The following is a 6,465-nucleotide window of genomic DNA, read 5'->3' as shown; positions in this document are numbered from 1 at the left end:
ACACCACTTTGAAGAACTAGTTAGAGAGAGTAATGAAATGAAACATGTCATATTTTTTTATTACAGCGTGTCATCTTTTTTACAACCATAATTTTAACCGCTTATATTATGAGCATTTTCCGAGGAATAAGTTTACAACAAAGAATTTCTCAAATTCACAAAAATCCTTGGTACTAATTTATGGACTATGCCTTATTTAATTGGTATTATGGATTAAAGGATTCTTTTAATAAGATGGTACAAGTGTAGAACAGAAAGTTTCTTCTAATATTACCCTGCACAAAATATCAATGACATGTTAAGACGACAAACACAAATTTCACCTAAAAAATTATCGTACAAATCTAAATAACAAGTTATTTCATCCAATTTATAGTCAATCAATTAGTTCTTAAGCACCAGAAGATCTCCTTGAGAAAAATTATCTACGAGCAAAAAAATAATATTAGATGGATTCGCACTCACACCAACAAGTCTATATGTTTTTATCATACTCTACTATTCTTCCAAAGAAATAGTTAAATTTTGGATCGCGCATAACTTTATTATTATTATTTTTCTTCTTCAATTATTTTGCAATAATTAATCGGCGATTTGGATTTTATATATGATTTTAGTGGAACGGAAATTCGGCTACGTTGATTAGTGATTATATTTAAGAAGTTAGGAAAATATCTTGGCACATTTTTTAATCTATAATCGTTGGTCAAAGAAGTAGTTTGCTGTATACAAAAAATAGGCAGAGAAGGCGGAGGAATTGAACAATAATCTGAGGCGTGAGAATATGAGACAGAAGAAGAGAGGGGAATTATTTTATTATTGTATTATATGCATATGAATACGTATTGTCGTATTCTTATTTTAAAGTAGCTTATACGTGTTTTTACAAGTGTGTATTGCTTTTACTTTTTACCTTTCTATGGGAAGTGAGATGAAAGGAAATAGAAATAATTAAAAAAAATAGTGGAGTAAAAGTTATTTTCAATTAATATAAAAATATTTTTATATAATTTATTCCTTTACTTCCACTCTCCTTTTTAACTTATTTAAACAAAAAAAATCATATTTTTTTCTTATTTCTATCATTTCAAATAATGTATTTTTCATTTTATTTCTTTTCTGTTTATATGCTTTCTATGCTTTTTGTTTTTTTCATTTCTTTCTATTCTCTTTTCCTCTTGTTCAAACATTCTAATAATTAATATGTCTATTCACATGTGTGCCTTCCCTTATTTGCATTTCAAATAATTTTATTAACTCGTATACATATTTATTAAAGTTAAATTATCTTTAAAATATAAAAGTTAAATTGTTCTTATTGTTATTTTTTTTGGTCAGATTTTTATTTTTAATGTAATATTAGTTTATCTGTGTATTCACAGACATTATTTTGTTTCTATTGAAATCTAGATATGCACACTTAAATTATTAGCCATTCATTGAAAATGATGTAGTGTAAACATATTATCTCACTATACCAACATATGATAAAATAATGATCGGAATTATCTCTATTCTTATCTGCCCTCAAAAAAAAAATATATTTATTCTTATCTTACTGGAAATTTATTCACCACAAAAAAATCTGACTGAAAATTTTACTGAAATGATTTTTTTTAATTGGAATTTAAATTTAATCAGATCCCGACTCTATGAGATAGAAGGAAATAATCTAATTTATTATTATAATACATAAATTTTAATATTGTATAGTTAAATTATACAACCTTTTTTTTACAGAAAGTTAAATTATATAACTAAAAAAATTGTCACTATAATTAAAATATATTTAATTTATAAATTAATTTTTGTTGAAAATCATGACATGCATAAATTAGATATTTTTTTAATATAATTTATTTAATACCCAATAATCAATACTTAGAGTACTTAAATAAGGAATAATGGAGTTTTATGTTAATTGTTACTAATATGTGTAGGGGAATAAACAGTATCTTTAATGACAATAGCTTGTAAAATTTTCATTATTTCATGTAATATAAATATTTATCTTATTACATGCTACAAAAGAAGAAGAAAAAAATATAACTAATTCATGGAGTGTTGGGGTGGAAAATTTATCTCAAACAATTGATACGTAACGTACGTGAGATATAAAATCTTGTCTATGTTAAATATTAATAGTAAGTAAGATATACAGTTTTTATCTATATTAATAATAAAAGGAATGGTATATACATTTTATTTTTTTGTTAATTTTTAAATTTTTTTTAGTTCTCCTAATAAATACCAATTACTCTCATATTTTTAATTTTATTTTTCAATTAAAATAATAGGTAGAGGTCCCTTCATTAATAATTAGATAATGTAACCAAAAGCAACATCAAATTTGAAGTGATGAAATTGCTAATAACTGATTGTATTGCAAAACAGTGGATCATTTAAAGCTACATTACACTCAAATCCTCTACCAACTTGACTTCATATAGAAATAAATACCATCAGGCAGCAACGCTTTGAATAGGAATTGTCTTCAAAACCCAAGCATTCATCTTATTTGGATATGCCACTCTATCTTATTTTGACAATCAATTTCAAAAATTGAGGATTATCTTTTGTAGTTCAAATTTCAAGAAGCATTTCTATGTGCTTATTTCTCCCCCCTACGAGAGTGGCATTTTTTTGTTTTCACTCGCCTCTTTTTCATTTTTATCTTATTGATTTCAATCAAACAACTCGCTTTTTTAATATTACTTCTATTTCCATTTTTTCCTTCATTTTTTTCATTTATTTTACTATTACCAAATAAAGTATACCAGAATAGATTAAAGTAACTAAGTAATATAAAACAAAAAACTCAATATAAATAATTAGTAAAAAACAAAAAATTCTCAATCATATAAATATATGGTTTTATCTTCTCCTTTTTTACATTATATATATATGGTTTTATCATAAATTAAAAAATTCATACACACATAAAAATAGTTGTTGTGAATGGAAAAGAAAAGAAAGGTTTGAGAATAATTCAACTCTAGAAATTAACTTATAAGATAAAAATGCTCCCATCATCTCTGGTCAATGAGACTTAATTTTTTCTTATTACATCCCTTCACGTTTACTGGTGGTAATAATAACTGATTATAATTATTTTTTAAACTATAATCATATACTGTATTAACCAACAGTTAATATTCAATCAATTAATTAAAAATAATTATAACAATTAATCACATATAACAAGTGGTTATTATAATCAAACCAAATCGGAAATGAAAAGCAATTATATATCCAAAATTGGTTTTATATATATATATATATATATATGAATATAACTAAAACTGGATATATAACATGTTATATATCTTAAATTAGTAATTAGTTTTGGCTTTTAAAATCAATTTTAATTAAATATGACACAGTTGTTAACATAAAATCGATTGTAAAATATAATAAATATAAAAGAATCTTTTTTTTTTCTAAAGCTGGTTATATATCATAACTAATTATATAACCGATTTCGGATATATACAACTATTTTTTCATAATCAATTATGTTTTGTTTATAATAATCACTTGGTATATGAGTAATTATACAATAATGTTTAGGTTATTCAAGTAACCTAACCATGAGCAACCCTCGTCACGTTCAGGACAATTGGGTTTGGAGCATTGATAATATAAGATTTAATATCATCTTATATTTTGAGTTTAGGTTTAATAAACACTAGAAACTAATTTATAGAGTGAAAGTTGTCCTCCTATTTGTATTTTGGCACTATCTTGAATAGATGAGGGACTTAATGATGGTCATTTTTACATATTTAACTATATAAAAAAAAAGTCTTATAATATATCACGCAACAGATGAGTGAGCATATATACTCCTACAGTTTTGTCTTAACAATCACAATTATATTTTATTCTCTGATACGTGATTATTCCTTTATCTTTCTACCATATATGAGCCTAAAACAGAATGTTAAGTGTCTCTCGACTCCAGGAATGCCAATTTCTACCATATGTAGAAAATAGAAGTAGAGAAGCACAGTGACATTTTCTCATCTTTATGTTCTGTGGTTATTCATGTAATCTGTATTTGTAATCTTCGTCGTCGGGGTTCAGATCCTCTGCGTGGTTTTTACTTTAAGTTCTTTTCATTATTTCTACGTGGTACGTGACTTTGTGCAACATATATATCTCAATATATATATATATATATATATATATATATATATATATATATATATATATATATATATATATATATATATATGTATAATTATTAGTCACCTTACAACAAAATTTCATATTGTGATGATAATATAAAACTTATAAAAGGACTTTAAATTCCTGTTATAAACAAAATTAAATTCAACCGGATTTTACTTCTATTAAAAATAAAATTTATCATACAAATACATAAAATAAAAAAATATTAAACAAAATTGATTGGATTTTATTTAAATATCATGCAAATATTATATATATATATATATATATATATAAGAGAGAGAATGTAAAAGAAGAGTTGCGGAAAAATCAAAGCCTAACAAAATATGTACTGTACGTTAACAAGAAGTCAAAAAAAAAAATATTTATAATTTATACTTTGCGAGTTTCTTTGATTATTCGCGCCACCATGTATTAGGATGATTGTCCTTTCTTTTTGTTTTTTATTTATTGATGATAAAAAAAATTATACACTACTTTAAATTGTACATTATCTTTCAATTACAACCCATCATATATGATAAAATTATTAATTTTTATGATAATTACTTTAAAAATTATATCAACAATGATTTCTGATTCAACGATAGAATAAAACTTAGCACATAACCATTAAATTCTTTATTGATATTAAGGGAAGAGATGTCTATCTAAATATTTTAAATAATAAAAAAAATAAAAGTTAAATACATATAATAAAGAAACCACAAAATAAAATAAAAAAACTAATAATATATAAGTAGTGGAAAGTTAACGTAAGTTAGAAAAAAATTGAAATTTAAGAAATAATTTAAGAGTAAAATTGTCCAATAAAAAGTGTGCACCAAATGAGGTAATTATCATGATTAATAGTTAATTGATAATAACAAGAAACCTTTCAAAAAATATATATATTATAACAAGAATAATTGAGATTTAAGATTGTAACACTCTTATAAAATCAGGTTAAAATGAGAGCAGAAATTTAAAGATGATGTATGTATGAAATTGTACAACTTATGATGACTTAAAAGAATTAGTTAGTATTACTTATATCAACAAGATGTATTTATGTTTTTGTAATATATCACTTAAAAACATCATAATTAAGCATGTTTGACTTTGAGTAGTTATGACATATGTGATTTTTTGGGAAATTTTTTCAACAAACATGTGAGTAGAGCATATTGAAAAGTTATGTGTTAGTTAGTTAGGACAGTCAATAATCTTGAAAGTCATCAAAGCATATTGTCAATGTCTCATAAAGGGTTACTTATGAAGGATTTTGACCAATAAGAATATTAAGTGAAGTGTCATCCTGTGAAATATAACAATGTGTGAGTCGTCAAAAAATTAACCATCGAAAGAATTACAAAAATTTTACATCGATCAAGACAATTTGTGTTTGTGTATTTTTTTAGTGAATCTTATTTATTCACTAAGTATATAATTAAATTTGACTCGTAAAGATTAAAAAAACAATATAAAATTTCAGTTCTAAGTAAAGACATATATCTACCCACCTTCACCTCAATTATTTGTAGGGACCTATGATTTATTGCATGAACAATTCAGGGAAGAGTCTCTCTCATGTTTTTAGGTGAATGATGAAGGCAAATAGGCAGCAGTTTATGATAAAGTCAAAGACTTAATTCCAAACGAGGAAGGAGAACGTAACAAAGTCAGCACAAGAAATTGTTAGATGTAAAATAAATTTGTGAATAGTTATTGTTTCGAAATGAAACATTTGACTTTAGTTTTCAAAAGCATTGACAACAATAGCTTAATAGCTTCATATACGGATAAGTATAAATACTATAAAGCACAACAACGCTACCAGTCCTAATTAACAGTGTCAGTTTTTTCTTATATACGTTTGTATTGTCGCGGCATGTACATATGATCGGACTTTCGGAGGGTTTACGAAATTGAATGAAGTTCATTAATGGCCATGTTATAGTTTATACACTTAGTCATATATCGAGTCTCCATAGTTGCATGAAGTAGCTGCTATTTAATTTAAATTTTGATCATGATAGGGAATATAATGAGTATTAGGTATATAGATAGCGTGCACTGTAATTAATCTAGCCACGAGATGCGGGCATAAATTCCTCTCATGTCCCACCAACCAGGATCACATGCAATATCTTACTTGTACAAACCTGAATAAGCACTAAAAATATCTTAACTGCTTTGAATTTTCATGTTGAGAATTTTTTTATAGCTGAGTTGTATTTGACGGGTTTGTCAAGATCATATCTCTCAAGGTTTCACGTGTTTATTTACAAA

The sequence above is a fragment of the Glycine max genome, chromosome 10 (genome assembly GCF_000004515.6).
Source record: "Glycine max cultivar Williams 82 chromosome 10, Glycine_max_v4.0, whole genome shotgun sequence".
In the NCBI taxonomy this organism is placed as follows: domain Eukaryota; kingdom Viridiplantae; phylum Streptophyta; class Magnoliopsida; order Fabales; family Fabaceae; genus Glycine; species Glycine max.
The sequence above is the reverse complement of the archived record's forward strand: the minus strand, read 5'-3'. Positions refer to the sequence as shown.